An 18,670-nucleotide genomic window follows, 5' to 3' on the forward strand; every position below is an offset into this window, starting at 1 on the left:
CTCCGCTCCTCCTGAGCCATGCGTGGGCTGAGCGTGACGCCTGCACACGGGCAGGCAGAAGACGCCTGACGTCACTGTGTTTCACGTCACAGCTGGGATTCTGTTACATGCCAGGCTTAAAAGGAAAAGAAGTGATCCCACCTCCTTGTGATGGAGCTCTGATCCCACTCACAGCTGCAGACACCCATGTGCATCCGCCTGGTTTTCCTGCACACAGGAGCACAGATGTAAATGAAGTCCAAGACAGCCTCACTGACCTGGAAATGCTCATGTATAGAGTTTTCTTAAGAAAACTGACTGTAAAAGCAATGATTTGTATGAACAAACCTTAAATTTTGTTTGTCCATTACTTATGACCTGCAACAATCACATCTTGATTGTGCCCTTTCACCTCCGTTATTTTGGTGCACAAAGGCACAATTACAAAGATGACCGTGATTCCCTTTTTTTGTCAAAGGTATAATGTTTTGATTGTTCAGCAGCTCTTCTTTCTTAGTTTGATCAAAGGCACCGTTGTTCCTTTCTGATGCTGTGTGACGCAAGTCAACATGCTCATTTGAGCCTTTGCACGTAGCAGTGACATGCAACACCACTTGCCAAATCCGTCGTGTGATCACGCTGCAAAACTGTTACAATTTGTTTTTCGGCGAAGGAACAACAGAGATTGAAACATTTCTGTACAAAGGAACATTTAAGTTGGCTTCTGGAAGATCTGTGTACATTATAGCTAAATAAAAGCTTTGTGAACTGCTGGATCATTATAAAAGCTTCCAAGAGGTGCAGTGCTGACTGAATGTTACTATGGATAAACCGGTTCAGACATATCGCCTCTTTTGTGAGGTGGATCTTGGTGTACAAATCACCATATAGATCTTGGTGTACAAATCACCATATAGACAGAAAAATTATACTTAAACAAATACGACAAAAGCTGTACAGTCAGGGTCGGGTCATCCACGACATTATGGAATCACTTGGCAACTATGGCGGCAACAGTACTTTACAAAAATACGTTGTTAGGATAGATGACATTTGACTTCCCATGCAGATCTTTCTGCCTGCACTATCTTCTTCTCTGCTCTACCACTCTCTCCATTACTTTGGACAGTTGACCCCAAGTATGTAAACTCATCTTCTTTCACCACTTCTACTCCTTGTAACTGCACTTTTCCACTGGGCTCCTTCTCATTCACACACACATGTACTCAGCCTTGCTTCTATTGATGTTTGCTCCCCATCTCTCCAGAGCATAACTCCACCTTTCCAGGCTAGACTCAACTTCCTCTCTACTCTCACTACAGATCACAATGTCATCTGCAAACATCGTAGTCCATGGAGACTCCTGTCTGATCTCATTTGTCAACCTGTCCATCACATTGCCAAAAAAGTGGCTTGGAGCCACTCACTGACATAATCCCACATCCACCTTGAATGCATCTGACATACTGACTGTGCATCTAACTGCTGTCACACTGTCCTTGTACATATCCTGCACCACCCTCACATACTTCTCTGCCACTCCAGACTTCTTCATGCAATACCACAACTCTTCTCTTGGCACCCTTTCATAAGCTTTCTCTAAATCCGCAAACATATAATGTAACTCCTTCTAACCTTCTCTATAATTCCGAGTCAGTGCTCTCAGAACAAACATTGCATCTGTGGTGCTCTTTCTCAGCATGAAACCATACTGCTGCTCATATTTCTGGTATTTCTCCAAGACATTTCCATGCCTCCACTGGAAAGTCATCTGGACCAACTGCCTTTTCACTCTTCATAGCTGCCCTAACTTCATCCTTACTAAACTCTTGTACTTCCTGATTTACTGTCTCCACATCATCCAGCCTTTTTCTTTGTCTTGTTCTCATTTTCTTCATTCAACTTCCACTGTCCAGATGTCACAGCCAGTACCTTCCGAGCTGTCTCCCTCACTACATCTGCAGTACTTTTCCAGATATCCAAAATTACTTACCCCCCATTCAGTGCCTCTCTCACATGATCACTGAATTTCACACATTCTTCCACCTTCAGCTTCCACTATTTGATCCTTTGTTCAGCTCTGACTCTCTTCCTGTTCTTCTTGTTGTGTGGGCCGCCAGAAGAGGAGGTACTGCTGGCCCACCACCAGAGGGCGCCCTGCCTGAAGTGCGGGCTTCAGGCACGAGAGGGCGCTGCCGCCACGGACACAGCCGGGAGTGACAGCTGTCTCTCATTATTTCCTGACAGCTGTCACTCATTCTTCATCATCTCACTCCATAAAACCCAGACGTCATCTCCACCTCATCGCCGAGATATCGTACTTCTATGGAGGTAACTTTCTCTGCCTGTATTAATCGATTCCAAGAGCTATTGTGTTGCAGCTGTCAACCAGAGGACCGGCGTGGGTCGCGACTGTTTCGTCCTACGTCCCGTCAGATAAGTGGTTAAACAGACGCTGCACGAGTGTGTGTTAGAGGTGGAGGTGGCATTCCCACCGTTGTTATTACGGGGTGTACACACACCCACACTTGACTGTCTTTGCTCTTCGCCAGCAGTACCAGATCCGACAGTCGGGGACGGTGATCACCTGGGAATTCGGGACTTGGCGGCTCCAGTATTCACCAGGTTCGGTGGCGGCGGAAATCGTGTGGTTCCGGCTCTTCTCAGGACAGACGTCTTCTATCCTCGAGCCTGCCCACACGTCACCTTTGTGGATTGACTGTTATCAGATTCTGAGATTGTCTGTGTATTCGTTGTGCACCTTCACAACATTAAATTGTTACTTTTTTGGCTCATCTATTGACCGTTCATTTGCGCCCCCTGTTGTGGGTCCGTGTCACTACACTTTCACAACAGGATATCTCGGCCAGCGTCATGGATCCCGAGGGGCGTCACCCATCTGTTGGACAGCCAATGGAAGAGCAGGGTGCACAGGCGTCTGCAGGAGGCGTGCTCGGTGAGTTGCAGCAAATCCTCACCGCCTTTACCGCTCGGCTGGATTTGATGTCCGAGCAAAACGTCATCCTTAATCGCAGGATGGAGGCTCTCACTGCACAGGTGGAAGCGCGCGATCAGAGCGCTGCTGCGGCTCCTCCTCCTGCCGACCCGGTGCCGGGTATTAACATTCCATTGGTCATTCAACAAACCCCCCCACCATCCCCTGAAGCATACATAAGTCCCCCTGAGCCGTACGGGGGTTGTGTGGAGACGTGCGCGGACTTTCTGATGCAGTGTTCGCTCGTCTTTGCACAACGACCCGTGATGTACGCGTCTGACGCCAGCAAGGTGGCTTATGTTATTAATTTGCTTCGGCGTAAGGCACGTGCCTGGGCTACGGCGCTCTGGGAACAGAACTCACGGTTGTTATCAGCATACACTGGGTTTGTGGGGGAGTTCAGAACAGTGTTTGATCACCCTAACAGAGGAGAGACCGCTTCAACAATGCTGCTGTCAATGCGACAGGGGCACCGGTGCGCAGCCGAATATGCAGTCGACTTCCGCATCGCGGCTGCGAGGTCCGGCTGGAATAACGTTGCGCTCCGCGCCGCCTTCATAAACGGACTGTCATCGGTCCTGAAGGAGCATCTGGTAGCTAAGGAAGAACCGCGGGATTTAGATGGGCTTATCGATCTCGTTATACGGTTAGACAATCGGTTGGAGGAGCGCCGTCGGGAGCGAGGCGAAGGACGTGGCTGGATACGCGGCGTCCCTCTCCCTTCCGGGTTCGAAAAGGGGCCGCCCTCCCCACGCTCCACAGCCGCAGCACTCCGTGGGGCAACAGCTCCCCCTGCTGACGTTGTTAGGAAAACGCACAGGGCCAAAATGAGGAGGCTGGTCCGCGGGGAGTGTTTTCTCTGCAGCTCAAAGGAGCACATACAGAAAAACTGCCCCAAACGGCCACAACGACAACAACCGCCCTTAGAGACTGGGCTAAGGGGGGGTCATAACATTCACGTGGGACACACACAGATTGCCACACGACTCCCAGTTACAATCCTGATCGGGGATTTAACCCTTCAAGCCCCAGCACTGGTGGACACGGGGTCAGAAGGGAATTTGCTAGACAGCAGATGTGCAAGGGAGGTAGGGCTCCCTCTGGTGGCGCTTCCTTCGCCATTGCAGGTGCGGGCACTAGATGGCACCCTCCTCCCTTTAATCACACACAAGACACAACCAGTAACTCTGGTGGTGTCTGGAAACCATCGGGAGGAGATTGAGTTTTTTGTAACTCCTTCTACCTCCCGCGTGATTTTGGGCTTCCCATGGATGTTGAAGCACAATCCCCAGATTTATTGGCCGTCTGGGGTGGTGGTTCAGTGGAGCGAAACCTGCCATCGGGTGTGTTTAGGATCCTCGGTTCCTCCCGGTTTACATGCTAAGGAGGAGGTCAAAGTCCCTCCCAATCTGACGGCAGTGCCGGTTGAGTACCACGATCTTGCTGACGTCTTCAGCAAGGATCTGGCACTCACCCTTCCCCCGCACCGTCCGTACGATTGTGCCATTGATTTGGTTCCAGGCGCTGAGTTCCCGTCCAGCAGGCTATACAACCTCTCACGACCTGAGCGCAAATCAATGGAGACCTACATCCGGGACTCATTAGCTGCCGGGCTGATCCGGAACTCCACCTCTCCGATGGGTGCAGGTTTCTTTTTTGTGGGCAAGAAAGATGGCGGACTCTGTCCATGCATTGATTACAGGGGACTGAATGAGATTACGGTTCGCAACCGATACCTGTTGCCATTGTTGGATTCCGTGTTCACCCCCCTGCATGGAGCCAAAATCTTTACTAAGCTGGATCTTAGAAATGCGTATCACCTGGTTCGGATCCAGAAGGGAGACGAATGGAAGACAGCATTTAACACCCCGTTAGGTCACTTTGAGTACCTGGTCATGCCGTTCGGCCTCACCAACGCCCCCGCGACGTTCCAAGCCTTGGTTAGCGACGTCTTGCGGGACTTCCTGCACCGATTCGTCTTCGTATATCTGGATGATATTCTCATCTTTTCTCCGGATCCTGAGACCCATGTCCAGCATGTACGTCAGGTCCTGCAGCGGTTGTTAGAGAACCGACTATTTGTGAAGGGCGAGAAGTGCGAGTTTCACCGCACGTCTTTGTCCTTCCTGGGGTTTATCATCTCCTCTAACTCCGTCGCCCCTGATCCGGCCAAGGTTGCGGCGGTGAGAGATTGGCCCCAACCAACAAGTCGTAGGAAGCTGCAACAGTTCCTCGGCTTCACTAATTTCTATAGGAGGTTCATTAAGGGCTACAGTCAGGTAGTTAGCCCCCTGACAGCCCTGACCTCTCCAAAAGTCCCCTTCACCTGGTCGGATCGGTGCGACGCCGCGTTCAAGGAGTTGAAACGACGGTTCTCTACTGCGCCAGTTTTGGTGCAGCCCGACCCTAGCCGCCAGTTTGTGGTTGAAGTGGACGCCTCTGACTCAGGGATAGGAGCCGTGCTATCCCAGAGCGGAGAGACCGATAAGGTTCTTCACCCGTGTGCCTACTTTTCTCGCAGGTTGACCCCGGCTGAACGGAACTATGACGTCGGCAATCGAGAACTCCTTGCGGTGAAAGAGGCTCTTGAGGAGTGGAGACACCTGTTGGAGGGAGCGTCTGTGCCGTTCATGGTTTTCACTGACCATCAGAACCTGGAGTATATCAGGACCGCCAAGCGGCTGAACCCCAGGCAAGCCCGCTGGTCACTGTTCTTCGGGCGTTTTGACTTCCGGATCACCTATCGCCCCGGGACCAAGAACCAGAGGTCGGATGCCTTGTCCCGGGTACACGAAGAGGAGGTCAAAACTGCACTGTCGGATCCTCCGGAGCCCATCCTGCCTGAGTCCACTATCGTGGCCACCCTCACTTGGGACGTGGAGAAGATCGTCCGGGAGGCCCTGGCACGGAGCCCGGACCCCGGAACTGGTCCGAAGAACCGTCTGTACGTCCCACCAGAGGCCAGAGCTGCAGTCTTGGACAGCTCTCCTGTCATCCAGGGGTGCGAAGGACCGTGGCAGTTGTCCGGCAGCGCTTCTGGTGGGCGTCTATGGAGGCCGACGTCCGGGGGTACATCCAGGCCTGCACCACCTGTGCCAGGGGCAAGGCAGACCACAAAAGGTCCCAAGGACTTCTCCAGCCGCTTCCTGTGCCTCATCGCCCCTGGTCCCATATCGGCCTGGATTTCGTCACGGGCCTCCCGCCGTCCCAGGGCAACACCACCATCTTCACGATAGTGGACCGATTCTCCAAGGCGGCCCACTTCGTGGCCCTCCCGAAGCTCCCAACAGCCCAGGAGACAGCAGACCTCCTGGTCCACCACGTCGTCCGTCTGCATGGGATACCTACCGATATCGTCTCTGATCGTGGTCCCCAGTTCTCCTCACACGTCTGGAGGAGCTTCTGCCGGAAACTGGGGGCCACTGTGAGCCTCTCGTCCGGGTATCACCCGCAGACCAATGGACAGGCAGAACGGGCCAATCAGGAATTGGAGCAAGCCCTGCGCTGTGTGACGTCCGCACACCCGACGGCCTGGAGTGAACATCTGGCCTGGATCGAGTATGCGCATAACAGCCAGGTGTCCTCTGCCACCGGCCTCTCCCCGTTTGAGGTGTGTTTGGGGTATCAGCCCCCATTGTTTCCCGTGGTGGAGGGAGAGGTCGGTGTGCCCTCGGTCCAGGCCCACCTGCGGAAGTGCCGTCGGGTGTGGCGCTCCGCCCGTTCTGCCTTGTTGAAGGCCCGGACGAGGGCGAAGACCCATGCGGACCGCCGGCGATCCCCGGCCCCTGCTTACCAGCCCCGGCAGGAGGTGTGGCTATCCACAAAGGACATCCCCCTCCAGGTGGACTCCCCGAAACTCAAGGACAGGTATATTGGACCTTACAGAATCCTCAAAATCCTCAGTCCTGCCGCAGTGAAGCTCCAACTCCCGGCTTCACTGCGGATCCACCCAGTCTTTCATGTGTCCAGGATCAAGCCTCACCACACCTCGCCCCTCTGTGCTCCCGGACCGGCACCGCCTCCTGTCCGGATCATCGACGGGGAGCCGGCTTGGACGGTGCGCCGGCTCCTGGACGTCCGTCGGATGGGCCGGGGGTTCCAGTATTTGGTGGACTGGGAGGGGTATGGACCCGAAGAACGCTCCTGGGTGAAGAGGAGCTTCATCCTGGATCCGGCCCTCCTGGCCGATTTCTACCGTCGACACCCCGACAAGCCTGGTCGGGCGCCAGGAGGCGCCCGTTGAGGGGGGGGGTCCTGTTGTGTGGGCCGCCAGAAGAGGAGGTACTGCTGGCCCACCACCAGAGGGCGCCCTGCCTGAAGTGCGGGCTTCAGGCACGAGAGGGCGCTGCCGCCACGGACACAGCCGGGAGTGACAGCTGTCTCTCATTATTTCCTGACAGCTGTCACTCATTCTTCATCATCTCACTCCATAAAACCCAGACGTCATCTCCACCTCATCGCCGAGATATCGTACTTCTATGGAGGTAACTTTCTCTGCCTGTATTAATCGATTCCAAGAGCTATTGTGTTGCAGCTGTCAACCAGAGGACCGGCGTGGGTCGCGACTGTTTCGTCCTACGTCCCGTCAGATAAGTGGTTAAACAGACGCTGCACGAGTGTGTGTTAGAGGTGGAGGTGGCATTCCCACCGTTGTTGTTACGGGGTGTACACACACCCACACTTGACTGTCTTTGCTCTTCGCCAGCAGTACCAGATCCGACAGTCGGGGACGGTGATCACCTGGGAATTCGGGACTTGGCGGCTCCAGTATTCACCAGGTTCGGTGGCGGCGGAAATCGCGTGGTTCCGGCTCTTCTCAGGACAGACGTCTTCTATCCTCGAGCCTGCCCACACGTCACCTTTGTGGATTGACTGTTACCAGATTCTGAGATTGTCTGTGTATTCGTTGTGCACCTTCACAACATTAAATTGTTACTTTTTTGGCTCATCTATTGACCGTTCATTTGCGCCCCCTGTTGTGGGTCCGTGTCACTACACTTTCACAACACTTCTCCTCAACAGTCATCTTACAAACCACCATCCTATGCTGTCTAGCTACACTCTCTCCTGCAACCACCTTACAGACTAATTTCTTTTTGCTTGCATCTCCTACACATTATGTAGTCCACCTGTGTGCACCTTCCTCGACTCTTATATGTTACCCTGTGCTCCTCCCTTTTCTTAAAGTAGGTGTTCACCACAGCCATTTCCATCTTTTTGCAAAATCAACTACCATCTGTCCTTCCACATTCCTGTCCTTGAGACCATATCTACCCATTACTTCTTAATCACCTTTTCCCTGTTACCTTTGCCAACATGCCCATTGAAGTCCGCTCCTATCACCACTCTTTCATGTTTGGGCACACTCTCCACCACCTCTTCTAACTCACTCCAGAAATGTTCTTTCTCATTGATCTCACAACCTACCTGTGGAGCATATGCACTGATCATCACCACTTCAATTTCCAACTTCACACTCATCACCCTGTCCGACACTCACTTAACCTCCAACAAACTCTTAACATACTGTTTATTGAGAATGACCCCAACACCATTTCTCTTCCCATCTACACCATGATACAACAACTGGAACTTGAACCCATGGCCTATGCTCCTGGCCTTACGTCCCTTCCACATGGTCTCTTGTACACACGTCTTTCTCCTCTCCATCATGTCAGCCAGCTCTCTCCTCTTACCAGTATCTTAAACACTTTCTTTGATTCTAAAATATTTGCAATTATCAATCTATCTTTACTGCAGTCAGTTCATACTTGAAGTATTTCATTGTTGCATAACGATAAATTGCATTGTGAGTAATAACTAACAAAAGCATTTATGATATCTGAATTTAAAAAAAATAGTTAAAGAGAAACATTTTCTGCTTCCAATGGAAACCTGACATTCTAGAACCAGTGTTTGACTTCTCAAACACTTGTGCCAATGTTGTGACTTTTGTACAGTGTGTTATTAACGCTCCCCTCAATTATTAAGATGTCTTGACACTTTTGTCATCTTAACAACAGGTTCTTCTTCAACTCGTTCCAAATACCAACTGACACTTGCCAGAAATGTAAATTTAGTCACTTGGCACCATTTGACTATTAAAAATACTTTGATGAATCCAGATAAGCTAAGACTTGTAGTTGGAAATGTTTTAAATCTACAATAAAACTGGAAAAAAAAACCCTGAGAAATCAGCATGTTTTCCTTTCATGAAGGATTGCATAAGATACGCTGACAGTTAATACTTAGAAATACTGCAGTGTTTCTTTTATGTTCACTTTTTTAGTGCCTTTTGCAACATCCATCCACCTATTTTCTGACCCGCTTATTCCAGTAAAGGTCATGGGGTGGGGGTGGGTGGTTGAGCCTATCCCAGCACTCAGGGGCAAGAGAGGGGCAGGGTACGGCCTGGACAGTCTGCCAGTCTGTTGCAGATCTGACACCTATAGACAAATAAACACATTTACACTCACACCTATGGACAATTAAGTCACCATATCACTGAACCTAGGAGGAAGCCAGAGCACCCGGATTTAACCTACGCAAACACAGGAATAACATGCAAAATCCACATAGCAAGGACCAGGTTGGAATCGAACCTTATCGCTATGAGGTAACCTTGCTATCCTCTAATCCACTGTGCTGCCCGCTTGGCAATATAGATTTTACTTTTCAAAGTAGCATGAAAAACCTGAAAAACTTTCTCTGTTTCCTGCTCTTTTAGATTACTCAAAAACTAATTACATTATTTTCTTTAAGAACATTGAGCCTGTCCTTGATTAGAAAACATTCAAATTTGGTATGGAGTCTCATAAAGAAGAGACGTATAAAACTTTAAACACAAGGCATTCATGGACTGGCACCTCCCTACCTAGCTGACCTAATTAAACCTTACGTACCGGCCCGGGCTTTACATTCTCAGGGTGTGTCCCTAAGGTGAATAAGAAGTCTGCGGGTCACAGAGCTTTCTCTTATCGTGCCCCTGTTCTGTGGAATGATCTCCCTGCGTCAATAAAACAGTCAGATTCTGTGGAGACTTTCAAGTCCAGACTTAAGACACACTTATTTTCCCTTTCATATGGCTAGCATACTGGTACAGTTTTGTTTTATGCTTTTTACTCTTTTAATTAATTTATTAGCAATTGGAGCGGGCCGCGGCCTCAACTTTACCTAAATTCTGGGTCTTTTAGTGAAGTTTAGGGCTAGTGCCTGGCGATCACCTTAGTATTTCTTCTGTTTTTCTTGTTGTTTAATGCTGGCAAATTATACAGTATTTTTTTTGTCTTTCTAATGCCTGATTCTGTTTAAGGTGCAGCTCCAACCAGAGATGGGAGTTGTATTCGTGTTGGCGATTCTCTTGTCCTGTGCCCCAATAGCATTTCTTGTATATTCGTCCGTGAATTGTTCTGTAATTTGTGTCTGTAGCATGGCCCAAGCAGAGGGTCACCCCTTTGAGTTTGGTCTGCTTGAGGTTTCTTCCTTACCACTGTTGCTCTGTGGGTTGGTAAGGTTAGACCTTACCTGTGTGAAGCGCTTTGAGGCAACTCTGTTGTGATTTGGCGCTATATAAATGAAAATAAATTGAAACTGAAATTGAAGGCATGTTGATATAATCAATGATCTCCTTGTTTAGGGGATGAGATACAGCTGGAATATTACATTTTCCCAAGCAGCTACCACGATACTGAAAAATGAAGCTAATGCAGATGAGCCAAACATACAAAAAAAGAGTTTTACTCTGTATAGTTTCCTTGTTCATGGCAATGGTTGGTAAGGTTAGACTTTACTTGTGTGAAGCACCTTGGCACTTTGTTTTCATTTGGCGCTATATAAATGAAAATAAATTGAAAATTGAATGGTGGTGATGGGGGATTTCTAAGTAACTAGTATTTTTGATGCTATTTTAAGCCATAAAGGTTTACATAAGTAGGTGCTAGCTACTGTATACTTGACAAGGTTTGTCCTTTCTGAGCATTTTATTACTATATACACTACCAGCCAAAAGTCTGGACACGTATGACTATACGATTAATTGTATTAACTGCCAATCTAAGAAGTGTGTGCTCCAGTATTTTGTGAAAAATTTAGGAACATTTAATTTGTATATTACCATTTTTTTAGCAAGTATCGACAGCTTGGTGATGTTAGCTACAGCGATAGTAGACATTTACAGAGGCAATATGCCCGTCATACCTTTAATACCTGTAACTAAAGCCACCCATTATAAGAACCGCTGCCTAGTCCTCAAAGGTTAGTCATATAAATTCAGGTGATGTCGCCTGTTAGCCTTAGCTATCTTGGCAACTTTGATAAAAGAGAGTGTGTTCGTTCATTATTCCACCCACCTATGTCACGCTGGTCTTGCCCACTCTACAGCTCTACCTGTTTATGGGTTGAACTTAAGTTAGGGAATGCCAAGATGCCAGCATATAGATGTGCCACATTTTAGCATCAAAGCTGCTCTTCAGAAAACCTGTGGGTGACGTCACAGAGTATTCGTCTAGAATATATACACACAATGGTTTTTCACCCTTGTGCAACGATTGGACATTTGAAGGAGTTCACTTTTTCTGGCATGCAGATGACAATGTTGAACTGTCTGTTTGTATCTTTCTGCAGTGTGTGACATCACTGCCCAGCAGCAGGGAGATGTAGGTAACATTACCCACACTTCTCTCTCCTTTATTTATCCTCTCAGCCCCAAGGGTCTGGTTACTCCCCCATTAGTGACGTAAGCATGCTGCTCTTATCCTTCCTTTGCTTTCCAGAAGAGCAAATGTTTGGCTTATCCTTCAAAGTCCCATCCTTTAGCTGCTTTCTCATTGACGCCTTTACGGTGTCAAATCTCGCGCATAATCACATTCTTGCCGGGGAGGCTGAGATTTCGTTGTCAGTGTAAACAAGCGTTTGCAGCAACTTGTTTGCAACATTGCATCGTTATGGAGGTGAGTTCAACCAAAATATGTATTTAGGTGTTTAAGATAATTGCGAGTCTTTAATGTGAGTTTTATTTTTAAAAAGTGTGTTGTTGTTAGGGCAGCATGTTAGGAACTGGTTCTTTTCAGGTATCCTTAAGAAATGATTCGCTCCATCAACATCAATAGCCTTTTTGCTTAATTATTCCCTTATTTGTCCTTCAGAGTGGCCTTTGTTTTTGGGGGTGTTTGTCAGGAAAATTATCATTTCTCTACATTGATTACAGACCCTGCAGCGGGGTTGTATGCTTCGATGCAGTGCTTCGATCTTCAATCTGCCTCTTCGTTGGTTCTTTGTTTTATTTCGCTTTATTTAATTTTTCCCCGCTAAAACCGTAAAGACCATATGTCTTTACTTTTTTATGTTAAACCGACCTGTTATGGTCTTCTGAAACAGTTGATAGATGTATTTTATAACTTAAAAACGGGACTGATGCTAACACGTTAGCATGTCTATGGCATTTTCGATGTTAAACTTAGCATTAAGCTGAGCCATGATCAACCCTCCTTCCCCAGTGTGCAAAGGATCTGGGATATTCTAAAACCGTGAATATGAGCCCTGGAGAATCTGTTGCGGACAAAGTGTGGCGTTGCCCTTTCATACATGTGGCATGATTATCCTTAGCAGACATGCACTCACTCATATGAAGTATTCCATTTGGGTTAGATGAGGGGTGGCACCTGGGTAGAGCATGCTGGGTAGAAAGGGGGCATGATGCAAAAAGTAGGCTACAGAAATTGTTGTTGCAGTTGCTTGAATTTGACAATAACAGCTTTGGATCTTTCTGAAAGATTGCAGATAATTTGGTCGATGAGCTTTTCACACATGGGCTGGATCGGACATTACAAGGACTCTGTCGTACGGATCTGGCAGGTTAAAGTCTGATTCTGGTCCAGCTGATTGAGACATTTCTCACATGCAGTTCTTCTGGGTCATACCTGTGCAATCTGACGGTTGCCCTGTGTTTCACTTTTCTGCACCCTAAGAAATGACATGCTATTTGTATTTAATTGAGTGTTACTATGAAATTAAATTACGTGCATGTTACTGTTGTTTTTGTACATCACATGTTCCAGGTCCAGCACGTTACACCATCAGTCCGTACACTGGGTCACAGTCGTCGGCAACCACAATCTTCACCTGCTGGTTTGTCACGGTTATAGACCATGACCTTCAAAGATGCATCAATTTGAGAGTAGGAACGGGACTTTACCCTGTGCAGCCTGCAGTGCAAATCATCTACCAGCATATTTCTGGGTTCCCCTCTCATAAAAAGTTAATTTGACTGCTTCCTGCTGATATCTCCACTTTTTCTTTATTTATATTTATGGCTGTGTTTTGTAAAGTATATTGTGGTCTGCTTTTACCTGCCGGCTACAGACACAGACACTTCACATTGAAGCAATATCTGCTTGCCTGCATGAACTTTGGGACAGCTGAGAAAACTTGATAATACAGTGTGTGCCTCTGAGGCCTCAGGTATAAAACAACAACAAAAAAAAAACAGAGAAAAACACACATACCACAGCGTTTCCATGACAGTGTTTGGAGAGATTTTAGAATGTTGCTGCATTTGTTTTTTTTGAGGAGGGGGGGGGGGGGGGGGGGGGGGGCTTGCTGAAAGGCAGAACATTGACTACGAGGTCTGTTAGAAAAATATCCAACCTTTTTATTTTTTTCAAAAACCTGATGGATTTGAATCACGTGCTTGCATGAGCCAACCTTGAACCTTCGTGCGCATGCGTGATTTTTTTCACGCCTGTCGGTTGCGTCATTTGCTTGTAAGCAGCCTTTGTGTGAGGATGGGTGGAGTCTCTCATCGTTTTTTCTTTGCAAGGAAATGACGGAATGACTGGAGCAGCGCGACTGCATCAAATTTTGCCAGAAACTGGGCAACAGCCAGGTGGAAACCATTCGGATTATTCAGATGGCTTTCGGTGACGATCCTCTGGGCTTCACACAGATTAAGGAGCGGTACAACCGGTTTAAAGACGTCCGCACAACGGTGGAGAGCGAGCCACGCTCCGGTTGGCCATCAACATGCTGAAATGACCAGATCATTTCCAAAGTGAACTTTGTGGTGATGTGGGACCGTCGTGTGACTATCTGAGAAATTGTGGAAGAGGTGGACATCAGCACTTTTTCGGCACATTCCACTGTGACAGAAGATTTTGCCATGAAAAGAGTTGCAGCGAAATTCATTGGCACGAAGCTGATGGCGCAGCAAAAGCGCCACCGTGTTGAAGCCTCACAGGACATGTTGGGACATGCCCAGCTCTTCCACCATTCAGAAGATTCAGACGGCTTTCGGTGGCTTTTCAGTCGTGTGACTATCCAAGAAATTGTGGAAGAGGAAATTGAAGAATTCCAAACCAAATGTGCATTTCCTCAACTGTGCAGGAAGAAATTAACTGATGCTCAAATTTGACTTACCTTCAACAGGACGCATTTTATGTTCCTAACTCAGAATTATGCAGTGGTGTCAAAAGTACACACATTTGTTACTTAAGTAGAAGTATAGATACTGCAGTTTAAAAACACTCTGGTAAAAGTTGAAGTATCAACTTGACCTCTTTACTCAAGTAAAAGTGAAAAAGTATGTGCTCCAAAACCTACTTAAAGTATAAAAGTATAAAGTAACCTTAAAAAAAAAAAAAAAAAAAAAGGTAGATGCCACTATATGAATTGAAAGCTTAATTTAAAAACTGATTCATTCTACATGTGGCCCAAGACCCAAAACCCAAAATTACCCCCCAACACCACCTGCACGAAAATGTTTCAATTCTAGAAGCTCTGAAATGCAATCTGGGACTATTCCAGACAATAAACTGCAGTGAGTGCAGCATCCATTTAGTGAGAAAAAAAAACTTTCTTTATTCAGATTCATTCCAGTAGTATTCTGCTCTTACTAGGATGCAGCAGTTTTCTAGTTTGTCAGATAGTTCTGGAGGAAATCACTGAAGAAATTAACACATTGACAATATGGTTTGACCGAAACAAACTGTCATTAAACTTAAATAAAACAGGGATGAAATGGAGGTGTAAGAGTCACTAGGTGTTCACAGGAAACACTTATTTATTTCTGTATGTATGTATGTTCATTGTTAGTTGCTTTTATATTTTATTTTCTGTTGTGTTTCTATTCAGGTTCTTTTTGTCTCTTTCTCTGAAATTGTATATAATAATTATCATTAGATTATTAATATATAAACAAAAATAAATTTAAGAAATATTACAATTTGAAAACAAATGCACCCGAACGTGAAGACAGCTGGAACTGCTTCATGCTAACTTTTAACATTGAAAATGCCATAGACATGCTAACGTGTTAGCGTCGCTCCCATTTTTAAGTTATAAAATACATCTATCAACTGTTTCAGAAGACCATAACAGGTTGGTTTAACATAGAAAAGGTAAATAATACTCACAGAAGTATGCTCTTTAGGGTTTTAGCGGGGGAAAATTAAGCGAAAGAAAGAAAGAATAAACGAAACAATAGGTTGAAGCATTGCTTCAATCTGCAAACCACTGCTTCGACTGGTTCAAAATCCATTCCTTTATCTTCATTGATCCATGTTTCTGATATAGCAATTATGTTAATTTTTTTAAAAATTGACTTAAATATTCTTTAATGTTGTTAAAGTTTGCATACAGACTTCTGTTGAAATGGATTATTGATAATTTGTTATCCGTTTTAATGATCCGATTAAACTGTTCATCTGTATAATAGCAACAACTGTCATTAATATTTGAGAAGAAATTATTGTCCGGGTCTATATCATGCTCCAAGTCCAGTACATTGTGGTCTGTGTATTTAAATGTTCTCAGTTCTAGTTTTCCATGATCAGCAATCCTGTGAGTTATATCCTTCTTGTCTCCAGATGTGGATGATGTAGTAGATGAATAGGTTCCTCTGGTCTGTGTCATGGTGTTGTGATGTGTTTGTGTCCTCATACCTTATTGGTCATATTTGTCCAGTTCCTCGATGTTCCTGATTACCATAACCTTCGCTTGTTCTGGTGTTCCGTTCAGTTTGATGAATGTTTTGTAGTTGGATGTCCATGTCTGTTGAATTTTTCGCTGCTTTTTTAAGAGACAAGCTTTCCTGGCGATGTCTGCGTTTCTTTTGGTCAGATGTTCATTGATGAATACGTTTGTTCCTTTGAGTTTCCGTCCCTGTTTTAACAACGCCATTTTATGTTTTCTGTTGACAAACCTCATTATAACTGCTCGCTTGTCTCCATCCTCTCTCCTGGGCAGGGGGTGGCACGCTTCAATGTTATTACAGTCCATTTGAATACCTTTAGATTGCAGGAAGTCAGCCACCTGTTGTTCCACTGAGCTGGCCTCCTGCTCGCTGGCCTCCCCTCTGCTGTCTTCTGACACTGCCCGTGCGTAGGATCGAGGTTTAATATGAATTCCTGTAATAATAACGTCGTTCATCCTTGTGTACTGTTCCAACTCTGCAACACGGTTCTCCAGGTACACCAGACGCCGGTCTTTCTCAGCATTCTGGATCTGGCGAGCCTTCACTTCTTCCACCAGCTCCATAATGGATTTCTGCTGCATTTTAACAACAGAGATTTCCTCAGACAAAAAGTCCAGGGACTTCTTGATATCATCTCCCTCCTCCGCCGTCAGTGCCTTCTTCGGACCCATGGTGAGATAAATCCGCGCTGGCACCTCGGTAAAGCCGCGCCGGTGGATGTGCGCTGACGCCTCAGCGCACATCCACCGGCGCTGAAGCCAAGAGTAACGAGGCTGTTTGTTTTAAAAATGTAAGGAATAGAAAGTACAGATACTTGTGTGAAAATGTAATAAGTAGAAGTCGGAAGTAGGCAGAAAAATAAGTAATGGAGTAAAGTATAGATACCTAAAAAGTGTACTTAAGTACAGTAACGAAGTATTTGTACTTCGTTACTTGACACCTCTGGAATTATGGCAAATAATGTTTGTAATGGAGATTATCTTTGATGTGCAGATGTTTCAAAAATAGGTCATGAGTTGCATCTTATTGTTCCTGCTTATGAAATAAATCATGTAGACACACGTTTGTGGTGCCTGTCGGTTTGTTGCCTCAAGTCACTCACAACCTTTGTGTGTGTGTGTGTGTGTGTGTGTATGCAGTAGATCAGCAGTGTGAGAATGTGTGCGTGCATATACAAACACACACACCCCATTCTCCCATCAGAGGGCCCGGGAATCTCCCCGCGAAGTTCTGCCCGAATGCACGAGCACGGCCAATATCATGTACATCGGAATACCAATTTCAGTAGTAAGTCCCTTCGGCTACTCCCTTGTTTGCACTTGGGGTCGCCACAGCAGATTCAAGATAGATCTGCATGTTGAATTGGTACACATTTTATGCCCGATGCCCTTCCTGATGCAACTCCACATTACATGGAGATATGTGGCAGGGGTGGGATTTGAACCAGGAACCTTCCGAGCTGAAACCAAGTGCACCAATCACTTGGCCACCACCCCTGCTCCAGAATACCAATTTCAATAAAATGTCTAATTTCATCATAAATTAAAAAATGTGCCAAAAATAACTCACCTGATTGTCTCCATTTTTTTGTCCATTTCTCATTCAATAAACATATCCCATTTAATTTAATTTCAGGGGGTGTTTCACCAACTGTTCTGTAAATGGGGGGGCTGATGCTTGGCCCCGGGCCAAATATGATGTGTACATATATATACGAGGTCTGTCCATAAAGTGTCGTACCTTTTTATTTTTTTCAAAAACTATATGGATTTCATTCATATGTTTTTACGTCAGACATGCTTGAACCGTCGTGCGCATGCGTGAGTTTTTCCACGCCTGTCGGTGACGTCATTCGCCTGTGAGCACGCCTTGTGGAAGGAGTGGTCCTGCCCCCTCGTCGGATTTTCATTGTCTGGAAATGGCGGAATGAAAAGGACTTTTTTCCATCAGAATTTTTTCAGAAGCTGTTAGAGACTGGCACCTGGAAACCATTCAAAAAATTTATCTGGCTTTCAGTGAAAATTTTACAGGCTTCACAGAGAATAAGGACTTTAACTACAGCTTTAAGGACCCCTTTAAGGACGGTCGGTGCGCCGCGCTGCGAGCTGCGACGATGCAGCACAAACCACTGGATCATTTCTAAGCTGATGGCTCTGTGGATACGAGACCATCGTGTGCTCTTTCTCTGGTTATCACAAGACCTGGACATCAGCCATTTTCTGGCAGATTTAACTTTTAACAAGAGATTTTGTCATGGAAAGCTGCACGGAGGCTTCGTGCGTCACGACCGATTCGCTGATGAAGCGAGACAAAGGAACACCTCTGTTTCGGAGTGTTAGAGGACAAGTTGGGACATGTCTATCTCGGCTTTCAGTGCTTACCAGTCGAGTGAGTATAAAAGAACTTGTGGAGAGCTGGACATGTCCCAACTTGTCCTCTAACACTCCGAAACATACTCCGAAGTATAGGTCTTTTTTATTTTATTTTTTTTTCAAAAACTATATGGATTTCATTCATATGTTTTTACATCAGACATGCTTGAACCCTCATGCGCATGCGTGAGTTTTTCCACGCCTGTCGGTGACGTCATTCGCCTGTGAGCACTCCTTGTGGGAGGAGTTGTCCAGCCCCTCGTCGGAATTCCTTTGTCTGAGAAGTTGCTGAGAGACTGGCGCTTTGTTTGATCAAACTTTTTGATCTCTCATCAGCCGTTAAAATTTTCACTGAAA

General features: G+C 46.4%; 1 long non-coding RNA gene across 1 annotated transcript in view; it reads right to left on the bottom strand.

Annotated features, from left to right (window-relative positions):
* The window catches only part of LOC117528339, a 639,388-nt gene that overhangs the window by 422,344 nt on the left and 198,374 nt on the right, over window positions 1-18,670 (bottom strand). The gene's annotated exons all lie outside the window — the stretch shown is intronic.

Source organism: Thalassophryne amazonica, chromosome 16, assembly GCF_902500255.1.
Source record: "Thalassophryne amazonica chromosome 16, fThaAma1.1, whole genome shotgun sequence".
Lineage (NCBI taxonomy): Eukaryota > Metazoa > Chordata > Actinopteri > Batrachoidiformes > Batrachoididae > Thalassophryne > Thalassophryne amazonica.